The 9939-nt window shown below is 40.1% G+C and overlaps 1 pseudogene; it reads left to right on the forward strand.

Annotated features, from left to right (window-relative positions):
- Positions 1-9939, forward strand: part of LOC118334343 — a 20188-nt pseudogene that overhangs the window by 8974 nt on the left and 1275 nt on the right.

The raw sequence follows: 9939 nt of genomic DNA on the forward strand, positions 1-9939 counted from the left end.
CAGTGCTCGGGCCCTAATAATAAATAACGCATGAGTATATGATGTTAAGGCATGTTAGGATTTCATTTCACTGTAAAACATAGAAAAGAATACAGTATGCTCCTCAAATTTCCTTAAAAAAACAAGTCAAGCAGACAAGACAAAACAACTAGCAAATACATTTTTTTTTTTTTACAGAATCCATAAGTAACAGCACTAACAGTGGCATCAATAACCATACAGGCAGAGTCACTGAGACACTGGGGTAATGATGTTAGGATGCTACAGTAGTATCACCAAGAACATGAGCAATAACAGAACATGTATATTCAATATAAAAGAAAGAGAAACTGTCTGTAAATCATCACATATTCTGTAGTAGAGTTTTTTTCTCAAAAGGTTGAAGTAATTTGTGGGGGAGCAGCAAAAAAGAGAAAAAAACACCCTTAGTACTAGATTTGTACGCCTGGTGCATAATGAATCTGAAAATGACAATTTATTAGGGAACAGATCAGGTTCAATAGCAACAAAGTGAATACCTACACCATCAAATATCAGGACAAAGCATTAACTACTGCAGGGCAGCGGTAAAATAAAAAGTATGAGAAGCATGCTTGTGACCAGAAGGTCTCCCGTTTGACTGCACAGTATGTCTGGGAAAATCTGGGTTGGGAAAGCAAATGAGAAACACTCTCCTCCCTCATCTACCGCTGCGGTGTCCTTGAACCAGGAACAACCCCCCAGCTGCTCCAGTGGAGCTGCACAGTGGCCAAATAGAGGAAAAGCATGACTGGGTGAGGCAGGCAGCTCCCTGGTGTGAACATGTGAATCTACACATATGTGAAGCAGGTTGTATCTGAGAAAGAGCAAGCATGTTCAGCAAACCTCTCCTAAAGAAATGAAGGTTAAAAAATGCCCAGAATGCTTTGCAGCAAGCAGTGTATGTTAATGCTTCCTGGGCTCTTGGGGGAGATAAAAGGGCGATCCAAACATTGTTTATTGGGAACTGTGTGCAACATAAATCATGTAGCAAGAAAATGTAGGCAATAACTCACCTTTCGCTTTGCTTTTTGTCCCAGCCACTGATAGCATGAAGGGATAAAGTGAGGAAACAGCAGGTTAGATAGGTAGTATGAAGGACTAACATTGATAGCATGATGGTTATTTACTCTACCCATGGTGACAGGAAGTATAAGATTAAATGTTATGAATGTGAAAATGTATACCATAGCCTGTGATGGCATGTCAAATCTTAGAAGAGACAAGAAAAACATACAATACAGTGATACAAATATCACAGCTTTATTAAATTAAACTCTATAACAAACTCAGTCATATCCTTTTTGAGCACTGAATTTCATTATACAACCCTGCATTTTAAATGACAGTAAAAATAAATCCCTACAAATCCTTGAATCATTAATTCTTTAACATCTACAAAACAGTAGACTGAGGTGTGCTTTATACCCTTTTGCACAACCTGTGTTTTATATTTGTGATCTGATTTCAGCTTCTATAATGTGAATATTTTCTGGTGTATTTAGTCATCTATAACACTAAACTGAATATCTTTGGGTTCTGGACAAAACAAAACATTTGAGGACATTACCTTGGGTTTTGAGAAAGTAATGGTTTTCACCATCTTCTGACATTTGACATGGACCAAACAACTAATCGATTAATCAAGAAAGTGATGAATAGATTAATTGATAATGAAAAAAATTCTGCTGGGGCAATGGAACACCAGCCTTCAGACAAGTTAAACTAATTAATCTCGAGCAAACGTTCAGGAAGACTATTCTTTGTATGTAGGCCTGTAGTACTTTCCATCCTACATTCACTTATCTCAGCCATAATTTCCTTGCTGTCATTATCTGGGGCTGTCAATCGTGATATCAACTGTTCTCATCAGCTGGTCACATCTATCCAATAGCACAGCAATACATCTGCATTGTTAGCCTATCATCTTGACACCCTCTCCACATTTAAGATAGCCTAAAGGCCTCCTCACACCAACCCGACGGCCGACCGTCGGCAGAAAAGCAGTCGGACTGATCAGTCGGCTCCCGTCTCCTCGAGTCGGTCAAAAAAATGCCTCCGAACACACCAAACCGACGCCAACTGGAGCGTACGTTCTGCGCATGCGCCAGGCGTAATACGTCCCCATAACAGCAGGCGGCGCTAATCTGTGTTGTCGCCCAAAAAAAATGAAAACCGGAAATGACGGATCACTCTAGACCTAGTAAACACAGAGCACGCTGTCGTCAGTCATTGTTTTCATCAGAGAGTGTTGATAGTAGTCAACAAGGATCGTTATTGATTACTCGCGAACGGAAAATACGATGGCTAATAATAACAAGATACTGGCGTTGTTTACCATCGTCACTTCCGGTTTTCTCGTGCACTCACTGATTCGCTAGTCAAGGGCTAGCACTCCACCAATCAGATTGGTCATTGAGCCGATTCTACATGTCGAATCGGCCAAAATGAACGCCGACGCTGACTGACGACGGCACGGGACACACCAAACCGATTCGACTGTCCGACGACGTCCAACGGCCAATAATCGGGTTGGTGTGCAGAGGCCTTAAGAGGTTTGGAGCAGGGTCGATGCTGAGAGGTCAGTTCAGTAGTGATACATAATCATATGACTCATTTACTGTGTAAACAGGAAGTGATGAAGTCATTAACTTAGACCTAAAGTCACTTCCTCCTCCAAGTTTTAATCGAATGTGGTCAGCAGAAAACAAATAATGTGAGCTAGTAGTACACAATGCTGTAACATTCAGCACTCTCAGGCTGCTACATTTGATGTAATTAGTTTAGAAAAATAATAAATGAATGCACTGTACAAAGTACTTAACAAAAAATAAAAATAAACAAGTCATAAACTCATCAGTTTGAAAAGGAATTTCCAATTATATAAAACATGATAAAGAATATGAAATATGAAAAAGAAACATTTAGGGAAATTAAAAGATTAAAATTTAAGTAAAATCAGGAAAGCTGTTTTAGGAATGGAGAATGGTCTTAAGCTCAATAATAGCACATCAAGTCCACATAAAGAATCGTCATGTAACCATCTGTGCATTTCTTTACTCTGATCCCATGTTGACCTCACTTCATGTGTGTTTAGCCCACTCCTATTGGTCCGGTGGCCAGCGAGACTCCACTTCAGACGAGCAACCGAGAGAAAGCACCGCAGACCAAAAATCAGGTACGCACTCTCATTCTGAACAAATATGCAACATGTTAGTGTTGCCATTCTTGTGATTTTAAGTAGAGTCAGAGTATTTGGAACAGATTCAGTACATAATTGCCAAACATTCAATAATTTATACAGTATATGTCCCAGTCTACTTACTGTGTGTCAGCCACGTGAAGCAGCCATGCGTCTCACTCACAGTGCTGCTCTCTCAGCTTTTGTCACTTTCTTTGCTCTACTTAAACAGCCAGTCCTGCAGAGGTCTGAACTAAGGATTTTAACACCAAAAGTTAACTGCAATAAAGTCCGCATTGTTACATTTCATAATTCATGTAGTATAGTTATTGTTAGCTAAAGTATTTTTAAATTCAGTCACAGTGGACAGTAGACGTGTTTTGACACTGATCAACAGAAAAGCTTGAACACACTGAGTGTTGGTAGGGTGGGAACCGAACTTCGATGCTTTTGTGGTACCAACCGAATGAAGTAAAAACCAAATGAACTTTGTGCTGCTAGTTAGCCAGCCAGTGCAGCTAACCTGTATCTGCTCGTTGGTTAGTCCGTTAGCCTCATGGTCTACTCGGATGGAAGCTGCGGCACATCCTCTCGTCACCAAAGGTGGAGAGCGTTTCAGGTGGCATGGACTGGTTTACAGGCCGGCAGGTAAAAGGGGAGAAACACACTGAAGTTGAAGGTGGATTGTTGTCTGACCCAGGGTAACTGGTCTCTACCACAGAGACAGTAAGAGGTCTCACTCTGTCACTATTTCCCAGTACCATAAACATCCCACCCCCCACCCCAGTCATTCACTTTTTCTTATTCTTTTACTAAACGTATTGCTGCCATACTATTTGTTATTGACAGTTTTTATATCGTCCAATGCTGTGCAGATATTCAGTTTCTTTCCTTTTAGTCCAGTTATCCAGATTGAGTAAAGTGCACTGAAAACAGTTTCTCCAGCTGCTCCCTGGTCTTTGAACAGCTTCCTCCTTTGAAGTGAGTAATTGTACTGTAATGTATAATGTATTTTATTTTGGTTAAAATACATTTTATTTAAGTGGTATTGAAAAAAGTATGTATGTTGGTCATACCCTGTAGGCTCAACAGTTTGCTGTGGAAAGTTTATAACAGAGGATGGCAGCTGTAGTCGCACTGGATACACAGCAGTTATAGTGGATTCCATTTCCACACGGAGCACACGGTAGACAGTACACAGCATATACCCACCTCTGGGTAGTGGCATTTACTGTATACTTGCCTAAAGATAACCACAGATACATGCCGCTGTTCATTTTGTGGAAGGCTGTAGGTAATTATGTCTTTAGTGTAATCTGTGGTATTTACTATGCACAAGAGATTTATGTTCCCTGACTTTAGCCTTTTAGGTAATGCCTCCTCCCAAGAAACATAAATACCCCTGCACAATAGCACCAAGCTTTGAGAGAAGTGCTGTCTTCAGGGCAAACTCAGGGAGCAAATGTCCTTTCCGTTGCTGTGGTACCATAACCCACAAGCTTCTTGGCAGGGACAGGTAGATAGCTAATCAGGTATACTCTACAAATATCAAATAACTGAACACACAAAAGCACAGTATTACACTTTGTAAAGGAGAAACAAAACTTTCAAAGTAGATGAGAGAAGGCAGTGAAAATCTAGACAGGGTTAAAAAAAAAAAAAAAATTGTGTCTGACATTCATTTTCATCTAGAGCTGCATAATCACAATATGGCCAGGTGCAATTTTATAAAGGTAAAATGTGAGACAAAACAACATTATAATGAAGTACTGTAGTTCTACAGAGATGCCCTGGCCTACAAATCTTGTTCTCCACATTTAAGACAACATGTTTTGTTAATGTTTTTGTTTTTTGGTGAAAATTAAATTTGTGATTTGTGATTCGTGTTCATATTGCAATCACAATATCTGTCAAAATAATTGCAATATCATGTTTTTATATATATTTTCATATGGTGCATATTTTCATCCCAAATGTGTCATGTCTCTGACTGACTGACATTGCACAATATAATCCTGGCGTTTTCCTTTAATTTAGATCAGTTTGCAAACATGTGTTTGGAGTTTGACATGAAAGCCTTTTTTTCTGTTGACCAGTGTCAGAAAACATATCTTTTGCATCTGTAGTAAAATGCTGTTACACAAAACATGGAAAAACTCATGGGACAGGAGAATACCTCAGTGTACAGTAAGCACTGTGTTCGTGTGTCGATAGAAATCCAGTTGCTCTGTACTATTATTAAAAATAGTATGAAATGGAAATGGTTTTCATGGTGTGTCAGCAAAATAGGATATTGCAGAACACTAGTTCATGTACATATTCATATAAGTAACCCACACATTACGCTGTCACAAAGGGCTGGGCGGTATCCTCTAAAGTTGATATACTTGTACTGTGTATTATGTAGGGTTGCCCCATACAAGGCGATGAATCGAGTCATCAGTTGTCAGTCGAATCACTGCACTTCTTTTTAGCTGTGTAATTGTACAGCAGAGCATTGCAGGACCAACAGACCTCATTTACACCTGGTATTATTATGCAGTCTGTATCCGCATAAGGAAAACTGTATGCTGATGAAAGGTGTAAAAGCGCTGTGATCTGAATGCGATCAGATCTGCCTGTCCACATCTGGCTTGCATTGTGTGTGGACCTTATCGTTAGGTGTAAACACAATCCACACAAAATGCACAACATAACGAATAGGTCATGTCGTATTTGTTTTTAGCTAACATTGAGTATGAGTTAAAATTTAGAGAGCGAGCAAGTGGGAAGGTGGAAATAGACACTCTAATAACCGTAGTCCGTCTGTTCTCTGCCAAAAGATGTGTTATTCAACTGAACTGCTTGAAAAGCAATACGGGTGGAAATGAATGATATACAGTAAGAAATAACTGTGTGTGACTAATCTGTGCAGCTGATCAGCTATTAACAAGGCTAATAATTTATCTACACCCAGAGTCGCCGACAAGCCAGTTCTGCAACACACCGAGACAATCTGACACAATATTTTTTATACAAAATATTTTTTATACAAAGAAAGGAATAAAGTTGACAGATGTTTATTTTTCTTAAGGAAGTCTGCTGATTTGCCACCTCTCTAGTTACTCAGAGATTTTGCTCAGAGGACAGAGATCCAGTTTCAACGAGGATAACAAGAATGCATTAAAAATATCATTTTAATACCAGGAGTGAATGGGGTGAAAATAATGGAACAACAGAGCTAACTGCGATGTGTGTAGAGAAGGCTGATGGAAACAGGGAGCAGCGCGACTCGTGTCTTTTGGCTGCTCGGAGCTGACGCTGTGTGTGTGTGTGTGTTCCATTTGGTCCACCAACATTTTTTTTTTTACCATAATTTGTGTTAGTTTCTCCCCATTTTCTTAGTATTCAGATGTGTTGGTTTTACCATGGTTTTTGTGACGTAAAAATTCATTCTATACCAGAACAAATGCTACTTCCCAATCAGTATTTTTTTGCGTATTTCACAGTGAGCAATGACCAGTTGTACCGCCCAGCCTTACATTTACATTCACAAACACAAATGCACCAGTAGTTAGGTTACACTGCAGGCATATTTGGGTCTAATCCCAACAAACCACCTCCTTCCCCTTTTGCATGGGGCTTCCACACGTGCACACTCTCCTGTGCACTTTCACTGTACTGCACACTTGAGTGCTCACGCTACTGTTGCTCCTCCACCAAATACTGACTCTGTACTCACTACTTCTTTTCTTTTTCCTTTTTACTCTTTGCTTATTCTCTCCTCACCGTACTGCTCCTCACCCCGCCACTCCTCACATCCATCTGTTTGTCTCCCCACTTCTCCCTCGCCTTACTGCCTTTCCTTCTTCTCTCACTCTAATCCACACTGCTTCTTCCCCGTTCCGTGGCGACCCTCCTCTTCCTTCTCACTTGTCCTTTTCGCCATCCTCCTCCTCCCTTCTCGTCTTTCCTGCGATTGGCTTCCTGTCTCCTCTAGTCTCCAGAGGGGAAAGGCAGTGAGTCCCAGCCCACTCCAGTGACCAATCGAGAGCTGCTGGGCTCCCATCTCACTGCTGATAGGCTGGGCGGGTCTGTCCAGGTACTGAGAGGAAGGGTTAGCTCTGCTGGCTTCCTGTCTGTCTGCCTACCTGTTATCCGTCTGCCTGCATGACCTCCTCTGTCTCTGCAGCAGGGCTGACCTCAAGTCTGTTTCCTCACAACCTCAATAATTACCTCACATGGGACTATTATGATAGATAGAAAGTCAGCAGAAATTAAGTTGGTACTTATGGCTGAGAAGTTTTTTTGACTTGGCATAGGGTCAGCCCACAGTGCAGGGGTGAATTTAGATTTTTGTTAAGAATTTACTTGAAGTAATCCATGTGGAAACAGATTAGGATTTAATGCATTCTGAGGCACTAGTAGTTTTCCTATGTTGCTTGACATAAAAAAGCACCCCAGCTGTTACAATCTAGTAAAGACGCACTGATTGTGAAATTCTGGGCCAATACAGATGTTTAAAATAACAATTTGTCCCATACCACTGTTTTTTGTTATTTCTTCGCCCTTCTCTGCCTTGTTGCAGCTCAGTCTGTTTCTCTTCTCATCCAAGATGTGAGAGGCAGAACAGCCGCTTACTGTCCGTGCTGCTGTGTGGGTCACATCAGCGTTTGCACGTAATTTGTGCCGGTGCTGGCAAACAGAGGAGATTATTTCTCCAATATACGAGTTGGAAATAACCAACACAACGTTTAGCCAGCACAAAATTGTGCATACATACATATCTAATTTCCCATTACCATCTCTACCTTGTAGCCATGGCTTACTTTGTAAGAAGTAGCATCATGCTTCATATATTGTTTCATTGTTTGTGTCCAGCATACTCGCAGAGTGAAATGTACCAAATTCAAGATAACTGACATACTATTTACTTTATTGGTATTATAAAGGAAGTTTTTCCGTGCCACTGTCACCAAGAACTTGATCATGGTGGGAACTGTTGGGTCTCTGTAAATAAAGTTATAAGCAGTACAGTCTAGACCTGCTCTATATGAAATTTGTTCTGTGAGGATTATAATTTGGTAGTAGTGTGTTAATGTATTCTAAGATTTTATCAAAGATGTGACTTTAATGGGATTTTTGTGGCAAATACTAAGTGTATTAGTAATGCAGTCTGCGAGGAAATAAAACATTAAAACAAAGAATCAGAAGGCTGGGGAAAATAACAGGAACCAGGAATTATGTGTATAAACTAGACACCAGTGTCAAAAAAGTAATTATTTCGCCTACAGTGACACACAGAGCAAGTTAACAGTGTAATGATTTTGTTGACCTAATGTGTTACAAGTTAGTGAAAACATACCTCTTTATATTTCTCAATATGTTTAAATGGAGCAGTGTTTTACATAAGGGGGACAAAGAGACCAGTTTTTTTGTATTGAATATGTATATTGATAGATTTTGATTTTTGAACAAAGTTTCTATTGGAGAGCGGCGTTGCCATTTATGTATTGCATTTTAAGCTTGAAGTGAGAGAGATTTTGCAAAGTTGATTTAAAAAAAAAAAACAACTAAAAATTTCAGTGGCTTGTGCACTGAAAGGATGAGAAAATATTTAAAAAGGAAAAGACAATGGGTTTAATGGTTAAGATGCTTAAAGGAACTGAAAATCGCAAGTTTGTACTAGCATGTATGTGAGCTGTTCAGTTAAAAGATTTAAGTCATAAAATTGTCATTGCTTTTTGTGATAAATTCTGTAAGTCAGCCATCAATAAAGGTCCAGTGAGTAACATTTAGGAGGTTCTATTGGCCAAAATGCAATATAAAAGTGTATAATCACCTGAATATTGGAATCATTGTGTTTTTGTTACCTGACCTGTGTTTATCTGCACACCCTGTGGGTCACACTCACTGTAGATAGGGCCTTTTGCAGCCACTGTTGTTTCTCCTACATACTTCTCAGCCGTTATCATTCCCATGTCGTCAAATACAGACGTGAGGGTGTTCAGTAAGTTTCAATCTGCAACTTCACTGCTAGATGCCACTAAATCCTGCACACTGGACCTTTAAGCAGAGGTGCCGCTATTTTGCATGGCAGCAAAGTGAATGTTTACAATGCCTGTTTAGGTGTCTACCCTGGATGTCACAGCTCTTATGGACTACTAAGACCACGTCCACATTAAGCTGGCTACATTTGAAAACTTTTCCTTTGAGGATGGGGAGCAGGACACAGATTTAAGTTGCTGAGACTCACCTGGGCTCTGTTTGTCACATTGCTTTTTGGCTGTAAGGAAGAAGAGTTTTCTACTGTTTTGGTGTGTCTGTATAAAAAAGGACTTTTTACAAAATGACCAGAAAACACTTGTGTGGAAGCATGTGGTTTTCACACATAAACAGTGTTTTTCAGATTTATCTCACTTAATGTGGACGTAATGTAAGTTTTTTTTAATTGAATCCCTCTAATATAGGACATCAGTACATCTGTGCTCATCCCTCTGTCTTCCATTCCCCGCCTCCAGGTGATGAGTTCAACCAATGGGGAGCTTAATACAGACGATCCCACCGCAGGGCACTCCAACGCACCAATCACAGCCAATGCAGAGGTGGAAGTGGCTGATGATACCAAGTAAGGACACACATTAGAGTAGAGCGCCAGGACCTGCAACTCTTCTATGGGCTGATATTTGTGCCAGTAGAAACTGAATTTGAATCATTTAGAACTGAATCTGAATTGCTCAACTTGAATAATTGCATTAAAA

This window comes from Morone saxatilis, unplaced genomic scaffold (assembly GCF_004916995.1).
Source record: "Morone saxatilis isolate NCDOM2014 unplaced genomic scaffold, NCSU_SB_2.0 Contig23, whole genome shotgun sequence".
Classification (NCBI taxonomy): Eukaryota; Metazoa; Chordata; class Actinopteri; family Moronidae; genus Morone; species Morone saxatilis.